This window comes from Haliaeetus leucocephalus, unplaced genomic scaffold (assembly GCF_000737465.1).
Source record: "Haliaeetus leucocephalus isolate CR32 unplaced genomic scaffold, Haliaeetus_leucocephalus-4.0 Scaffold2, whole genome shotgun sequence".
Classification (NCBI taxonomy): domain Eukaryota; kingdom Metazoa; phylum Chordata; class Aves; order Accipitriformes; family Accipitridae; genus Haliaeetus; species Haliaeetus leucocephalus.
Window position 1 is genome coordinate 12,812,477 of NW_010972438.1, and position 18,152 is coordinate 12,830,628.

At 46.4% G+C, this 18,152-nt stretch overlaps 1 non-coding gene across 1 annotated transcript; it reads right to left on the reverse strand.

The window, feature by feature from the left end:
* Window positions 1–17,788: 17,788 nt before the first annotated feature.
* Window positions 17,789–17,871, reverse strand: TRNAL-UAA. The gene has a single exon. It is a non-coding gene; the product is annotated as a tRNA-Leu (tRNA).
* Window positions 17,872–18,152: the final 281 nt, after the last annotated feature.

Below are 18,152 nucleotides of genomic sequence, written 5' to 3' on the forward strand. Positions count from 1 at the left end.
CCAGTTTGCCTTTCAGGGATCCCCAGGGATCATTTTACCCTTCTGCCAATGTCCCAGATGTTTGGCTTTGAGGCCAGTGGAAGGAATATTGCTTTTCTCCCCAGTTTGTGGGCAACACTGGCCCCTTTCTACCACCAGAATGACTACGCTTGAATCTCCCTAACACATTAAGTTTCTTTTATTTGATAACGTTCCCTCCTGAGGGCTGTCATTGGTAGCTGTGGATAGTATAGCAGTGGAGAAGAAGGTCCTCAATATGATTCATGTTGAAGAACATGAAAGGAACTCTGGTTGCCTCCAGAAATAACCTCACCATTTTGCAGGGTGAGCATCAGCTCTGCTGCACAGCTTGGAAATCCCAGCCTCTGGAGCAAGTCCTTGTTGAATGCAGGAGGACGTCATGGCGAGAAAGGAGATGTTACTGCTTTGCACTAAAGAGAGACTCTCGAGAAACTCCCGTGTGGTCAGAGCAAGAAAAAAATCTGAGAACAAGAGAAACACCCTCCCCATTTGCAGAAGAGGGAAGGGCAGAAAAAGCAGGAGAAAAACATTAACTCACTGAGGTGAGTAGTAAATACTGAAAAGCACTGGGCACTTTCAGCCACCTGCAGTTGGGGTCCAACTTCTATCAGCTGGTAGAAATTCCCTCTGTTGGATCTGCATGACCATCTCCTGAAAACTGCTGAAAATCAGCCTAAAAACTTATATTAAACCAGTGGTCTAGTAGGGCAGGGATGGTACTGGCAACACCACACAGCAAGGATGAGTGGGACCAGTGGCTCAGGCAGGTATACTTTGTCCTCCCTCTGCCATCCAGGAGCAACTTCTGCCATTTTCCCAGAAAAGTTTTCAGAAATCAACTCCTCTCAGCTTAAATGACTTTTAGCCTCATGCATTTTTATACACTCTCTGCAAGAACAAGAAGGATATTTACATTTTTTAATAAGCCTGACAGTTTGAAAGTAATTGGGGATTTATAATGGGTTTGTTTAGGTCTTTTTGTCCACTTGAATTCCAACTGCTAGTCTTAGGCCTAACAAGCAATATTATCTCTACGGTGATGAGGGAACCTCAACAGGAGGCCCTGAAGCCAAAGAGGAAAGCACTGGCGTGTTTTGTTTTGTTATGGGTTTTTTTTCCTTTGAACCTGCATTTTAAAGTAAAAACAGCATAACAAAATTTAAAGCAAGAGCAAAATTCCTCCAGCCATTCAGTGCTCATAACTCTGGCTTCTTCTGCTGGTTCTCCCAGGGGCACATAAGCCAGTGTCTGATCTCTATCAAGGTGTTCTTTTCTTCCTGGCAAAGATTTGCATTTATTTGTTCTGTTAGGGTTCTAAAATGATCTTAACCCTGATTTTTCTTTGGGGGGAATCAGATGTTTGGTGGTAAGGATGGAATTAACCTGCAAGACTCAAGGTCTGGGATCATATTCCTGCAGCTGAATCTCAAGGACTCAGTTTTGCTTATTCCTGAAATGAAAAGACAGCTGTACCCAGCGGAAGAGAGAAAGGAGTGAAAGCTGAGAAGGGATCTGATTCAGTTGTGATAATGGGGTTTTCAGCGAGAACTGCTATCAAAAACAGAGACTCCTGGGAGTCTCTTTGGCTTCCTTGACATTGCTGAGGGACACTACTGAGACTGCAGTGCTCATTTGTCCCAGGCTCCTCTAGACAAGGGCTGCTGACATATTACAGGTGATATGCTCTAAGCCTAACTTTCAAATTGGGTCCTTGCTTCTTTGTGCCTCAGCTCCTCACCTTCTTAAGAGAAGAAAAAGCAGTCCCTGTCTTCTGCAAGAGTAAGGATATAAATGCAACAGAGATCAGCAGGGCTTAGTGTTGAAGTAGGAAGTGTCCACCAAACCCCACAAAAAACAATGATAATGAGGAAAAAAAAGCCCACAGGACTAGTACTGACACTGCTCATCAGCAGACATCAGGATACGGGTTCATTTCAGCATAAGCGAGCACCAAGCAGTGGTGCCCTGGGACATACCTGACTTTGTCAAGGGCAGAGCCTCTCAGTTCACGTCTTCTCCTCCCTGTGCCTCAGACCTCCATGGCATGCAGGGCATACCAGCAAATCGCTTCCCATGCCCCACGTTGCTATTCTTTTCTCAGAGCAGCTAAAGCTGTGGAAAGAATGACCTTCACAAACAAAGCAGAGAGGAGCGGAGATGTTGCCGTTTGCCATCGCTCTTGCTTGCTCTTGACTGTGTGCTTTGGGTTGAAACCCATGCAAGATACACAACCAAGGAGTAGCTTTCTCCAGTGGGTCTCAGGCGTGGGACTGTGCAGCCTTATTTCCTTCCCCTGTGGAATGAAACAATGCCTGTTCCTAGTGTTTCCTAGCTCCCACAGCCCCAGGAGGGGCTTCTCCAGCCCCCTCACAGCAGAGAGCCGTAGGAGCCATTCCTTGCCCTGGTATCAAGGCCTGGCTCCCACGGCAGCTGCCTGCTCCTTGCTGTACCTTCCCAGCACACGCATCAAGTGTATGGAATGATGCACAGGTCTCAGCACCCTGTGGAGGGCAGCAGGCAGGGAGGGGGCTGCGGGCAGGGAGCGACGACTGGTGGGACACATGAAGGGAGGGGTGAAAGAAAAGTCAAAGACAGGGAGAGGATATAAAGAGAGATGGGATGGGAATGGGAGAAAGGCAGCAGGGGGGAGAGGGGAAAGTGGGAAATGAATTGAAATGAGTTAGAAAATTCCAGGCAGACGAGCTTGAGCATTCAGCAGCTGAGATGTGGGGCTTCATTAGTACAGACCGACAGAAGATAGAGACATTAAGGAAGGAAATGTGTGACTCACAGGGGAAAATGGGAAAAACAACACACACCATAGCAGCTGCTTCGTTTACTTCAATTAAAGAACAGCTCAAAGGGTATGTTAAGGGGAAAGGAGGGGGAAGCAAACAAAGGCACAAACAACAAAAAAAAAACCCCAACCAGATGAAGCAACTGTTACCCTCAAGCACCTAAATGAACTGACTCAGGCATTTGAACACAGAGCCAGCGTTCCTCACCCTGTGCGTCCAAACAGGGGCTGAGCTGTTTGCTGGGCAGAGCCAGGCTGCGGCAGGAGCTGCCAGCTAGGGGCTGCGGTGCTGCCCAAGGACCATGGAGCTGGGCATGGGGCAGCCAGCCCTCACGAAAATACTGTCCCGGCTATCAGGTGGGGAAGGGGAAGGCAGCTTCCTCTAGCATAGCTGTGTGGCACCTTGGGAATGGGTAAGCAGAGCATCCCACTACACCTAAATCACCAGCCGCGGTGTGTCTGAGCAAGGAAGGGAGGATGGCAGCGGTGGGTGCGTTAATCACAGCCATGACTCACAGCAGAGCTGTGCTGGCCAAAGCGAAGCACGTTGAACTTGGCTCCAGGGTGGTGGGGGACACTGCTGGAGCCTCTCCATCCTCTCAGTGCCACCCAGAGTGATCTCAGCTCACCTGCCCCAGGCTTTGCTGCCAGCATCAGCCAGAGCCAGGCAGCTTCTCGCAGCCACCTCATCAGCCACCATGCTTGGCTGGGATGCAGATGCTTCCCTTACCTCTGCCTGCGGCGTACAAGGATGCAAAGAGCTCACTGAGATTGGCTTGTGCCGCTTTCCCAGAAAAAAAGGTTGACATTAATTCCAGCCAGAGACTTTAGTTATTTCAGCCACACTGGACACACTGGTGGGAATGTCCTGGCACTGGGCAAAGAGGAGAATAAGCAAGGTGACTCTCGTCACTTCCTTCCTCCACCAATTGCCAACCCTAATTTCTCAGATGTTGTGAGCACTGAGAGGTGTTACAGTAAAAATTTCATGGATTCCAGTGAAGCTTGTTCTCAGCTTTCAGGTGTTAAATGTTGGAAGTGAAGAATGGAATGGACCTGGAAGAGCAAAACTGAGACACAGGAGAAGGAAGGGACGGAAGAAACTTCCACTTCTCTAGGTGTTTCCTCCTTGCAGCTTCCACCAAGACAAAAATGTGTTAGGAATTTATAGGGGAAGAAAGTTTTCTGTTTAGAGTTCTAACTGCCATAGATCTCTGCTTTCTTTACTGGTTCCCTCACATAAGAGGTTTATCGCTTTGCTCCAGCTGTGACACCAGCCTGCAAGGGTTAGTTGCTTTGCTTGGTTGACTGAAGCCTCAAATCTGGAGGCTACTGGGTCAATCCCAACTCATGGCCTTCCCAGATGATCAAGACAGACAACTTCACAATGTCAGAAAAGGTCTGCTTTCATTTTTGGTTGGGGAAAATCTTTGTTCAGATTTTATCCATCCCTCCTTATCTTTGTGGATGCTTCCCAATTCCTGGATACAGCAAATCCATGACCCTTGGCTGACTCATTCCCTATACGAGCGTAGCTGTGGATTTCATGACAAAGTCCCATGGTCTCAGGATAATTACCTGCCCAAAGTCTCAGATGGAGCGCCTAGATACAAGCAAACTCCCAAACTCCTGACATTTATCACTCTAAAAAGCAGCCAGCAGAAAAGCGGCCCCTATCAGATAAGAGGTGTCAGTCAAGATTTCAATGTAGTTGGCTGCAGCTTGAAAAGGACACATCACGGTATATCTGCAGAATGAAGCGTGGCGAATGTTAAATCTCCCCAGCATGGGAATTAGCACAATGGATCCCATCTCCATACGTGATAATGGGAAACTCATAATTCTCTTATGTGAACTTTAATGCCAAAAAGTTGCCACAGAGAACCACAGAGGACACAAGGGCTTTTTCTTCAAAGCTTCTGAGATAGGCAGCATTAAACGTGTTTGCTTTGAGCTGACTGTGTGTTAAGCTTCCTCTGTCCCTTCATCTCTCCCCAATCAAGCTGTGTCTCAGTCAGCACCCAGTTGTTAAATTCTGGATGGATTAAAGAGCATGAGAAAGGGCTTTTTTTAGGAAAGTGATGTTTATCCATCACTCATCTGGGGGAGTGTTAAACTTCAGATCTTCTGCTTCTCTAATGATTGTTGCATGGCTGTGCATTCAGAGTCTTTGCTTTGCACGGTAGTGGGGATGTTTGATCTAAAGGCTTCTCTTTGCCCAAGATTAAATCTGAATTTGGATCATCCTTTGGGGTCTAATTGCATAGGATTTTAGTGGCAGTGCAGCAGGGGCACAGACTGTATCGGCAGGAAGAAGAGGACAGGAATTCCCCAAATGACCTGACAGAGCCCAGGAGAATTCAGTAACATTTTAGTCGGAGGAGAAAATGAAGTTCAAAGACAGAAAAAACAGCTTTCCTTGTTCAGTGTTAAAAAAGAAATAAGAGGGAGGAAAATCTCTCTAATTAAATTCCTAGAATTTGTGCAGGCTTCCAACTAATGCCAACTTAGAAAAAGCATTGACCGGTTTCAGCCCCTCTCTGATGGAGACGTGGGTGGACAGGGATCAGACCGACAGTAAGTTCCTCAAAACTGCAAAGTTTCGACACTGCATTAGGCATAATTACACCTGTCAAAGATGACATACTCCTGGAAATTTTCTGTTGCAGAGCTAATGGCAGAGGGACTCCTGCAAAACCCTCCACATAATTTCTGGATGCCTCAGGCCTTCAGAAACTATCTTGACAAGCAGATGATGTCTTGCTGTGCAATGGGAGGCTCTGGTTTAACTACAGGTAGTGTTGGACCAAACAGTTTGAAGCACCTTTGCTTTTCTTGATCTGGAAAAGTTCACTTTTTGCATTTTGGGAGTGTCACCACTTAAAGAGATACAAGAAATATGTCATAAAATGACCACCTGCCAGTTAGCTCTTCTGGTCTGTCACCTCCAGTAAAGGGCAAACACTTCAACACAGCAAGGAAACACATGATGACACTGGGCTGCCTGGTAAGACGACACCTGGTTCCCCCCCTTCTCAACCATTCAAATGACTTCTACAAAAAAATAGAAGATGTTTTCCCCCCAAAAAGTATCCCTGTATGGGACCCAAGTACAGCACTGGTGGTAGCCAAGAAATACATGCCATAGCTGCAATATCACTCCCTGGTTCAACTTCTTGCCAGCCCAGCAGCGTAAAGACGACACGAAGCTCCCCCAAGAACAGCAGCTTTCCTCCCCACAAAAGAAAGCTTAACCAGATTAAGGCTAAGTAGGAAGGAAAGGCCTGTGCCAGAGCAGGACAGGAACCACGGGGCTTGCTACAGCTTCTCCTCACCTCTTATCCTAGTAGATCCCAGTGCCCGCCCTGCCCAGGTGGATCTGGAAAACTGTCTTAGAGATCCTAGACAAAGATAGACTATTCCATGTACATATTACCATGAGGCAGAGCTAACACCCACAGGTATGTCACCATTGCATCAGAGCCTTCTAACCACACTGCAGATGAGGCTTTTTTTCCTGCCCAGCGGCACTTCTTTCAATGCCACACCACCACACGCTTCCAGCTCCAACTTCACATGTCCTGGGGAGCAGGAGGCTTGGCACTCAGTGCCAAAGAATGAAATGTTGAAATCCTTATCCAGCGGAGATTAAATTAAGGGAGAAGGGATGGAACATGCCATACAAAGGGAGCCTTAGACAAATGCTCATTGTCTTTACTGGGAGCTGGGTCTGAATAAGAAGAAGTTCAGGATTTGGCAGACTGTGTGTAAAACGTTGCAGAATGACTGCTATGTGCATGCAGCTAGTTTTCATCCATAATATATATAGGAGCATACCATATGTTTAAAGCATCAGGCAATCAGGCCAATCTTGGATTGTATTATAAAGCTTTCCTACAGTGTTGCATTTGTTCTAAACAGATGCATTTCTCCTTGCCCCCCTCCTCCCCTCCAGCTTGCCAGCCTGCCAACACTCACTTATAAGGAAACCAGGTGTCCATCTTTAAAAAAAGAAATAAATCAGTATCCAAAGGAATCTGTCCATGAAGAAAGTAAGTGCCCATCTCCGCTATTTTTGTTTCAAACAGGAAATATGTTGCCAAACAAACTAACAAACGGACAAACAAGAACCAAAACAAGAAAAAGGCAGACATAAAAACTCATAGGAATTAGGTTCTGAATTCTGCAAAGCCAAATGCTAATCGCACCAGTCCTCAAATGTACAGAACAGATGAATTCAAGAACAGAAAGTGCGCCAATGATAGCAGATATGGTCTGGATAAAACATGTCCTGCATTGGTTATGAGAAGGGCTGGATGCTCTTGTCTTTAAAGTGTATGGTTTGATTATATATTAATTCAGCAGCAGCATCACAGATTTCAGGGGCTCATCTCTGCTCATGGTGCTCTGCATATACAGTTGGAAAAGAACCACCATCTGATTTGTCTTGTTGCTGCTCTCTGCTGTCTCTGTTACCCTGCTAGGGAGCTTTTGGCAGACCCCTCCATGGATCAGGAGCTCTGCTGGGCCCTGGCTCAGCCCCAGTGGGTGCTGGTGCCCCACCAGTATGAGTGTCTCTGCTGGCTGGGAGGAGATCCCAGCATCTCCCAGCATGCTAGGTGTTGGCAGCAGCTGGGCAGGGATGTGGAGGAAACCCAAGGCCAATGTGCCTTGCACACATCACTCGCAAGTGAGCAAGAGTAGCTATGTCCTCCTGCAATGCTTCAAGAAACATTGCCTCCATCAGTCCCCGAGGGAACGGCAAAACCACCTTGCAGGCAAAAGCCAACAGGCTCAGTAGCAGAGCAGCTGGGAAACACTCACAGCTGGCTCCCTGTCCTTTACATGGAGTTCCCTCCACTCGTGCGAGCTCTTAAGGCCATGTTTTATATCCTAATTAAACTGAAAGAAAAGAAATTGGATAACAGTCTAAAAGATTTGCAAGCTACATCTATTTCACAAAATGACTCATGTTCCCACTAGTGTAGCTCATCAGGTCCAGCACATGCTCTAATGTGTGGGACTAATAGATTTGTAACAGTGATATCTAATATGAGTCTGTTCCGGTTACATACTTATCATGGGTCCTCGCAGGCTTTCCATCAAAGCTGCTGAATGAAAGCACTTTTTATTAAAGAAAGAGGAAAAAAACCCTCTTTACCCATAAATCGCTCAGCACATTAGCCCCCAAAACAATTCACTGAGGCAAGGTCATATTTCCCTTACATTAATTTAGATCCTTGGAAAGTTCAATGAGATGAGAAGACAAGACAAAACACAAGAGGCTGTTTCTTCGGCTGCCATGAATCAGCGTTGCTTCCCATCAGCTGAGAATCCAACCATATATCTAGAGGGAGTTATAGGAAATATAGAACAATTTCTTTACAGTCTTGGGGCCTGGTAATGATGATCCATATGTTGCCTTATTACTTGAGAAGGAAGGGAGCGACTACAAGGACAGATGACACTTGGCAGGTGAGAAAGGCTTTTACAGCCCCATGGGAAAAGTCCTATTGATTCCAGCAGGCTCGAGTTTGTCCCATGTGTTGGGGGTCACCACGATTAAGTGGAGGGGAAAATATTTTGTTGCTTTGTTTTGTTTCCAGGCAGTATTTCAGTGGGACAAGTCCTGATGCCAGTCACAGGCAGGAGTAGGATGTGACAAATCATGTCACAGAGGGACAGGCTTAAGTGAAATATAGTCATGATGATGATTCTCTGCCTCTCAGTTATCTCCCATCCACTGCTCCAAACAGCAAGGAAAGGTGCCAGCTCTGAACCCTGTACTGTGTGCTGTCCCTTTGATACCACAGCTCTCTCCTTCATGTTTACACCCTTCAGATATTTTTAGGCTTTTTTTTCCACACACAGAAGTACGTGTTGTCATCTTGTAGCCTCGTTTAGCAGTTTGAGGCTTCCCACATAAATCATTTTTTCCAAACGTCTGATCATTTAGCGATCAGAAGGCAGAAGGGGTGTGTCTCGTCACTCTTCTTTTAGCTTCCTCCTAGGTCTCATTATCTGGTCACGTTGTGGTGGCCGGGACAAATCAGAACCACATAGGGAAGGGCTGTTTCCTTCCCATGGCATAATTTGTCTCCACAGAGGCAGACGATTTTATTTGCAGTAATATACTATTTCAGGCTGATCTCCAATTTGTCATCTACTGGCATCTCAAGGACCCTTTCTGTACCTTACCTGGAACTGGTGTAAAATAGCTTGTCAAAACTGTTAATTTCTGATATAGTTGGAGGGGGAGGGTCTTCCTTGAAAACACCTTATGGTTTAGGATGAATGCTTTTTGGTGGAGGGAGCTTGATTTTTTTAATTATTTTTACCATAAAAGCCAATCTTCTTCCCAGGGAAATAATGTTTTAATCTGCTTCACGTTGAGACCTTCTGAATGTCTTCTTTTTGTGAGTCGTCTCAACTATTTTGGATAGCGTTCTTGCCATACACATATTTGGCAGGTTTAACAGCAAGCAAATATCAAATTACAGTAACGGATTTGTGGGCATGGTCTTGTCCAACTAGACAGACAGCTAAGCACTATGAAGTGTTCTGTCAAATAGTTATTCCCATAAAATTTCATTCCCCATAGCGGTCATGTTATCCAGATCAAATCCTTGGCCTTTTCTTAAAAATTTCTGAGAACATCCTTGTTTTTCTCCCCTCAGGCAGCATTAAAACAAACCACCCCAGATCATGAAATAGAAATGCATTCAACCCGGGAAGAAAAAGCTGTTTCAGGCCAAATCCAATTATATCCATGTTTGTAACTTCATTCCAGAAAACCTTTGGAGCCAAATAGGTCCATGTTAGCCATTATGGGGTGTTCTTAGCAAAAAACCTCCTATTGCCCTAGTCACTCCTTCCCGTCCCACCCTTGCAATGAACTCCAACAACTGGCAGATCCGAGCTGGTTGTTGCCATGAAGGTGAGAAGTTGGGTGGTTGGGAGCAGCATGACAATTACCCGAGGCTTGACGAGATCTCCCTGCTTTGCCCACCTCTGACCCCCAGCGCTTCCCAGCACAAGGAGCGGCTCCCAGGGCAGTGGCTTTGCAACCAGGACCCGACCGTGGGTTAGCGCTTCGCTCTTCATCAGGTATTAAGCCCGTCACTATACATGACAGGTCTTGCCGCTGTGAAATGCAATTCTGCCTCTTTACGGGCTCCGTGGGTTACGGAGGGTGGTGGGTAACCATAGAAACGATGTTGTAAAACAGCATGGGAGTTGACGTGTAATAAAGCGCTACCGCCGTGCAACACCTGAACAGAGCCTTTCAGGAGGAGTCATTATGGATGCACTTGTAACGGGTTTGAGCAGGGATGTCCTGTGCAGAAAGTCAAGCGCGGGCTGGAGGGCAGAGTTAGCATGGGAAGGCAGGTACCAACCATTGATGCAATTTAAAGTCCTTAAACTAAAGCCCAGAAACCCACTATATTTACACTGTTTTTCATTCAGCTTCTGAAAAGAACAGGTGATGCTGAGCTCTGCTCCCTGTCCCTGCACAGCTTTGGGCCTGTATTCACTGAAATCTCCTACAAGCATGCATAAGACCCTGCAAGCCTAGTCAGAATTTTCTGGAGGAAATCCTGTGTCTTCTTGCCTTGTTCCAAAGACCGGTTCATGTATGGAGAACACCCTTCTAATTACACAGAAGTACTGAAATATCAGATATTCTAGAAATAGTGGTATTCAGTAACCTACAGTAACCTGCAGAAGCAGGTTCACAGATCAACATCATAAAAATATCAGCTTCTATTCTTTCAAACCGAAGTTGAATGCCAGTGGTGCTCAAACAGACATGCCACACCAAGGAGCTTTAGGTTTTAACATTGAGCTTCCTGACTGCTTCTTTCAAGACATTCCCATGAATCTCAGTATACTGTGGGGACTGTAGAAGGTATAACTATAAAAGCCATGGCTTCAGGAGGAGAAGAAGAGCAGATGCTCTTCCTCCACCTTCATTATTCATCTGCACTGGGGACAGTCACCATCTGGACCTGAGATTTCAGGCCAGCGTTATTCCTTCTCTTGCCATATCTACACCTTCAGTGGTAGAAAACAGTCATGCAAGTGCAGCATGGTCCTGCGCTGACACTGGTTTCTGTCTGTCAATTCTCCTACACACAGGACATGATAATAAATCATACACAGAGCACGCTGATCGATTCTGGCCGAGCAGTATGTTAGTCTCCAGGGCCAACAAACCAGCACTTAAATAAAGTTTCCTTGCTCGATGTGCTATGCTGCAATAAAAAAATTTCCTCTGCATCCCAGGCAGGTCATTTAGCCTCCTGTGCAAGGAGAATGTCAAAAAGATACACATGTAGGCATTAGGAAATGCTCCCACCTGATGTTCTCAAAGTGAGCTCTTCAACAGCTCAACGTTCCCCCTGTAGTTCTCCTAATAATTAATGGAAAATAGAGTCCTCGGGGAAAATTGTCACTGGGTAATTAATAAAAAATGAAAATGAGAGAGCAAGAAGAAAGAACAGAGATGTTGCAGAAAGCCTGCAAATTGAAAGAGGCGGACTTACAGTTGTGATTTCCTTCCCAGTCTCAGAGGGAATGTAATGCGTGCTCCACGTTCATCAACAGCTCGCTCAGGACTCTCTGCTTCTTCCATTCACACTTCTGAAACAAGAGACATTGTGATGGAAGTGTTTGCACCTTGCCACATTTCTCAATGGCCCTGCATGCACAGACTTGCTTGGACAGATAGGGGAATGGCTGTCAAGGACAAATCTCCAGAGCCCTTTGGGGGATCTATTTCCAGGTGATCACTTGAAAATAAAGGTCACCGTTTATTTTCTACCTGGGTTCAATCTGCTTATCAGTTTGATGGGGACAGTGCATTAAAACCCAGGAAAGATGTCCTTTCTCTATCAAAGCAGTGATGAAATGTCCTTTGGCCTTAGCATCTCTGAAATGCCTCCCCAAAGAGTGAATGATCTTCCTCATACTCAAGCACGATTATCTCACTGCTCCTAAAGGAGACTAGAGAAGAGTTAAAAAAAAAAACCAAACTTTCAAGGTCAAAATTGATGTCCTCTTGGGTAATGGGGTTGAGAAACCATTGCTGGAAATGCCCTTCTCCCAGTGCTGTCTCCACCTGCAATTTGCCAACATGAGTGCCTGAGCTATCACAGTTGCTGGGGAATCCTGAGAGGGAAGAGGATGAAGATGGATGGTCTTATGATTAAGCCAGAAGACAGGGATTCAAGGGATCTGGCGTCACTTATAGACCTCCTGCACTGACTTTGGGCAAGTCAATTAACCTCTCTGTGCCTCTGCTCGCCATCTGTAAAATGGAGATAAGAGACTTCCCTACAGCACAGGAGTGTTCGAAGGAGACTTGTGTGTTTGACAGATGCTCTCATCCGATGCCAACAGGAGTCATGAGATTTCATTGACAGGAGAGTGATGGAGTGGAGAAGACCCACTGCCATTTGGGGTTATGTAGCTTTGTGAAAACTCAATAGGTATCCGTTCTGCTTCCCTTGCCACCTCCTTTGCACTTGTCTGTCTTCCAAGGCACGAATGCTCTCTTGACCGAGCACTGGCTCCAATACCAGCTGTGGGAACCCACAAGTCTCATAGGGTGCTTCCCATCCCTCCACGAGGGCTCAAGCAGATCAGTGAGGATTTTTGCCACTAAAAAAAAAAAATAAAGAATGGGAGTCTCAGAAAAAAGCCATGGAGATGCCAGCCCTGCCTTACCCTGTGAGCATGAAAGTGCCCGAGGCGAAAGGCTCTGCTGCCCTGAATCCCACTGCCTTTGTGCCCACAGGGCACGCGGATAAATCCGCACTCCTGGAGGGGCATCCTGCCCTTTACAGCAGTGCGAGAGGTATCACAGCTGGCCTGGCCTGTCCATTTCTCCCACCACACCACAGGGGCTCATTAATCCCTCCAAACCCTTTACAGCTCTGGAAACAAGGGAACATAATTTGTCATTATGTTTTTTGATTTCTGGATTTTTTTTAAAACATCACAAAAGAAAAGCATTCCTGTGCTTTCACAGGGAACGCTATATTTCCCCTACCAGCTTCACAAGACAAGCTAAAGCATCTAATCCCGACCCCGGCAGAGGCCGCCTGACCCTTCTCAGCAAGGCTCAGGAGGAGGATTTCTTTCCATATCCTGCTGGGGTTTTTTGGTTTGGGGTTTTTTTTTCCCCTTGTATTAAAATCCTATAGTGTTATTAAAAGGAATTGTTCAATTCTTTTAATTGGCTTAGAAGATAAATTCTTCCCTCAGCCCGGGGGTCATGGCCATCAGCAGCTATTTATTAGCTGCATTGATTGAGAAGAACAGCCTTTAAATGGAAATAAATTGAATTCTATGGCAAAGAGGATTCCATACAGGCTATTAATGTAAGACAGGGAGATTAGCAGTTTTATTTTTTATTTATTTGTTCCCGTCCTCAGCTCCTAGCTGTCCTCAAGCTCCCAGCTACTTCCCATGTTTCCCACCAGCCACCCTCTCCTTACTGTGGGGATTTGCTTACCTACACGGGTTAGAGCAGGCACAAGGGTGGTGGTGATGATGGTGGCGTGGATGAGCTCAGGGAGGCTCCAAATCAGGTCCCCAGGAGCCAGTGGAGGAAAGAGGGATTATGCGGAGCAGAACAAGATGTCCACATGCATGCACAGTAGAAATGAGAGGAGGAGCAGAGCTCTCCCACTCTCTCTGGGGCATTTTTATTATATTTTTGCCTTCTCCACTGCTCAGGGATTGTCTTTGCCACCCCCGTGTCAGCTCCAGAATACATTTCATGGTGCTCACCTTCATTCCTGAGTTTAATTGCTTGAGATTGTTACTTGTAGGCTGTTAATTTATTAAAACCAGATCTCCCATATTACTCTGGAGCCCAGAAGAATCATTGCCTTCTATTAAAGGCAGTGGCGCGTGCCTGCTTGTCTTTTTTCTGTGGTCACCTCTGTAATTGCAGCTCTCTGCTAAGATGGAAAACTCCCCCCCACCAGCTAAGCATCCTCCACAGCACGGGTTTGGCTGAGGAACACATACAGGAGGCAAACACATTCAGGGTATAAACAGATATAACTTCTCTGATGTCCACGGAGGAGTGTGTGATTGCATTGGAGACACACAAAGCCTCTAAGCTGTGGGTCACATTTCCCCAGGTGGGACAAAAAATTAAGTCAGGGGTAACAGATGGTCTCTGGAGGCACCATGCAGACCAGACCTTGCTAAAATACAATGATGGATCCCAAGAGCATCCAATGGAGCCAGCACTGCCCTTGCCCAGCTAAGTACAGAAAGATCTTCCTTCATTGTATGGACCATCTTTAGAGTCAAACGCATCCCTCAAAGCCAGACACTTGCACTATATACTGGTGCCACAAGCACAGATGGGACTCGTATACTGGGAGATATAGATACATATATATATCTCTCCATATACTAGCTGGCCGATACAGACCAGAAACTCCCCACTTCTCAACCATCATCTCTCTAACAGGCCCCTCCATCTCCAAAAAGCTGCCCAGTTGCCTTCATCATGCCCTGACTCTGCCCTGCTTTTGAAGGGTCTCCTTGGCAGCCCTATGCACGCACCTGATCCTACAGAACTGCTCAATAGCATCTAAAATGCAGACGTAGCATCCCTTAAGGCAGTGCCTGAGCCTGGTTTTCAAACTGATAAAGGAAGGAAATCAACAGAAAATTGGGAGATGGAAAATCACCATATATTTGAGATACTGCTGAGCAGCAGTGTGAGGGATATCTGTCCCTCAGACTGTTTTCTGAGATCCTGCCATCACAAGAGGCAAATACCCCTCATTATATTACAGGGTCAATAACCCACAGAGCCCCATTGTGTCATAGCGCAGTCCATGTTTTAGACACATAATGTGTAGTCTCCCTCAAATTTGTGCCTCTGATTCGTATCCTCACCTAGATTTGGCACTGAGCTCCATTGATGTGATGCAAGCCCAAACATGGGATAAAACCATCACCAAGTGCTGGGATGAGGCACTGGATTCAGGCCAGCTGGGAGATGCCTTGTGGGGTTTCCAGCCTGCTGTCAGGAGGGCTCAGGAGTCTGAGTCCTCTTGCGGTCCAAAGGCCACTGATGTTCCATGAGGCACCCAGTGACAATTTCCACAAAAAGTGAGTGTCTGGGGCACAGCTCCCAGCACCTGCAGGCAGGCACAGGCACAGGCACAGGCACAGGCACAGGTACCGGCTCTTGTTACCCACCAGCCAGCAATTATAACAGTAGCATTACAAGAGTAAAACAATAACATTTTGTTTATCTCCTAAATAGTTAGCTCATTTTAGCACTCTGCCTCCAAGTGCTAGGTAATAATGGGATACAAGACAGGCGGTAGCTTACTGTATCCAAAACAGTGTGGGTGCATCTGTGATTGTAAATAAGTCGAGAGTTGCTGTTCCAGACTCCCAATCCTGGAAGTGGTGTGGCTGGAGATGGTGGTATGAGCTGTAGGTTAGACTGGATATGGGGATTTCTCAGGGATATAGAGCTTGGGTAAGCTAGACTAGCTGCTCTGGTGCCTGTAGCCTGGCTTTGACCTACATGCTTTGAAACTCTGGCTCCCTGTTCCTGAAACAGCCTGAGTTATTCTAGGACTGCTTTGCTTTTACCTAAGTACTTGATTTATTTTAAGTACAAATGTCCCAGGATCTAATCTGAGATCTGCAAGCCGGAGCACACAGCAAAAGATGGCACTTACAAAGATCCCAAAAACCCATTTCATTTAGATTAAACAAGGCAGTTACTGTGTTTTAATATAGGAATTGATTATTATAAGTATGCGTATTGAGCTTAACAGCTTAGATTTGTATCTATTTCATCACTGTTAATCTTTGATAAATATGTTTTTAATAATCTCTAGGTATTTATTGAACATAAAACTGTCTTGTGAAATTGAGAGTGAAATTGCTAAAGATACTTATTGTACACTACTTCAACACAAATTCATTATTAAAAACCTTTCACTGAGGTTTACTTTTAACCACAACATAACATACTGCATAGTTAATCTATAATAAATATATTTGTAATAAACTATTGATATTTAACCTGCAGTAACCATTTTAATAATATGATACATGGAAATGGCTGTTGGACAAGCCACTCTTTTTAGCTCTGCCAAACTCTTGGAGGATATGGGGTAAGAAGGAGGAAAGCTGTGGCCTGGTAGAAGGCAGTTTATTTATCAGTCCTCCACAGCCCTCACCGACCCTGGCCACTGGACTCACTGCTATGTCAGTCCCCAAATCTCCAGCCCCGCATTCTTACATGGGTCTGCCATTTGATCTCAGTCCTGAGTCAAATTAACATTTGGCCCCAGCCATCCATATGACTCCAGCAGGCTGTGCGATACAAAGGCTGTTAATTCAGGTCCTGGTGCCCTCAGATGATACTCTGTCTGCCCAATAGTTTTGCAAAGAGGATAAACATCCTCGAGGGATCAGGAACAGACCAGAACCCACACCCCTGGCGTGGAAAAAACACAAGCTTTCTGAGAATATGGATCAACAGAGAAGCTCAAATGAGGAGATTTCAGCTTTAAACTCAGCAGAGGCCACCAAATGCCTTTGACACATGAACTAGACAGGAGTCTGACTCCAAGCCATCAGAGGCAAAAGACTTGACCCTCAGGGCTGCTTAGACCCCCTGGGATACTCTCAAAGATGTATTTGTCATTCTTTGCATCGCTTAATGACTGAGGTTAGTTGCAACAAGCCAGCTCTAGTGAATATGCACAAAAATTCACTCCCAGAACTAACCAAATGGAAGAGCAGCAGAGTAATCCCTCCCGTGTCCTCTCCTCTGGGTCCTGGACCATTTTTTATACGGCTATTCGTACAGGCCCTGTAATCCTTCCTGTAGGCCACCGTCTGATTTCCATATATCAGAGAGAGACAAAGATCTTAACACGCAACTTTTAATTGAGCTGTATCATCTGCCACAAACATGAAATTAATGGTCCTACATCATAATCATAAATTCATACATAACCCCATGCACCGGCAAATAACTCTTTGCAGTGATACTACAATGGTAAGCTGATTTGCAAGAAGCGCACGCTACCCAGGAATCCTAATTAACCAAATTAACACCATCACTTCAAATCATGTCCCAGCAGTAGGACATTTCCGATTGGCCTCAGGCTGAAGCAAAGCAGCCAAATGAAAACCTGACAGCGTCTCCACGGGTCCAGCAGGCTAACCCTTTACTGAGGGAAATATCTGGTGCCCATCCATGCATACGAGGAAGGGAGCAAAAAGCTCATGAGCACTTGTAGGCACCGACCCAAGACAGACTACGGCACAATGACGCTGTGCAACAGAGGAGCAGTTCTCAGTTTCACATGCATTTCCCAAATTTAACCAGCAGCATAAGGAACCCCTTCCTGCCATGCTGGCTTGCTCCAGGGGGTTGTGACACTGCCAGGTCCCCCTAGAGAGTGCCAAATGTTGCTTTGGGAGAGCCAGGCGATGGGTCTGGGGTCATGGAGCAGAGCTGGTAATAGGAGCAGTCTCCACAAACTCCAGACCCACCTCCCTGAACCCACTTGTTTGCACTGGTTTCCACTTGTGACTTGCCCAAGCTGTTTAGAGCTCAACACCTTTTTTTTCCCCCCTTCAGGGTAGTCAGGTTTTTCTATTTCTGCCATGGGAAAAACAAGTTGCTATTTTGGGAGCATGTGGGATTCAAGCCCACGACAGTCTCAGCACTCCCTGCACGAAAGATGAGATCCATAACCTGTGTGCCAGAGGGACTGCCTCATGTCGCTTTACACATTCAGCCTGGATGGTAGGGTGGCTCCGTCCCACCAGGGACCTCACACTGGGGCATGGAATGGCCTGTGCTCCCCGGGCACAGGTCCCAGAGCTCCCATCCCTGTGATGAACTGATGCTACAAAAGCTGGGGTGGGAGCTTTGGACCAAGAGAAAAAGGAGGCTCCTACCAGAAGTGGGGTTCGAACCCACGCGGGCATGTGCCCATTGGATCTTAAGTCCAACGCCTTCACCACTCGGCCATCCTGGTGGGCTGTAGGCTCTCCCTTGGCCCACCAGCTCCTCCCCTGGAGGGCACACACCTCACCAAGCTCTTGAGGTCCCAACCCAAGACCCTTCCTGAGCCCAGTGACACCTTTCTGTCCCCACTGCGTTCTTTAATGTCCCCAGCAAACTGGTAGAACATCTCATTGGGAGGCACCGGGTCTTGTGGGCCATGGAGGATGGCACAGCCCCTCTGTGCCACACATGATCCTCTCCAGGGACCATAGTCACTGGTGAGAATGCCACCAGGGACCCTGGTACAGGAGA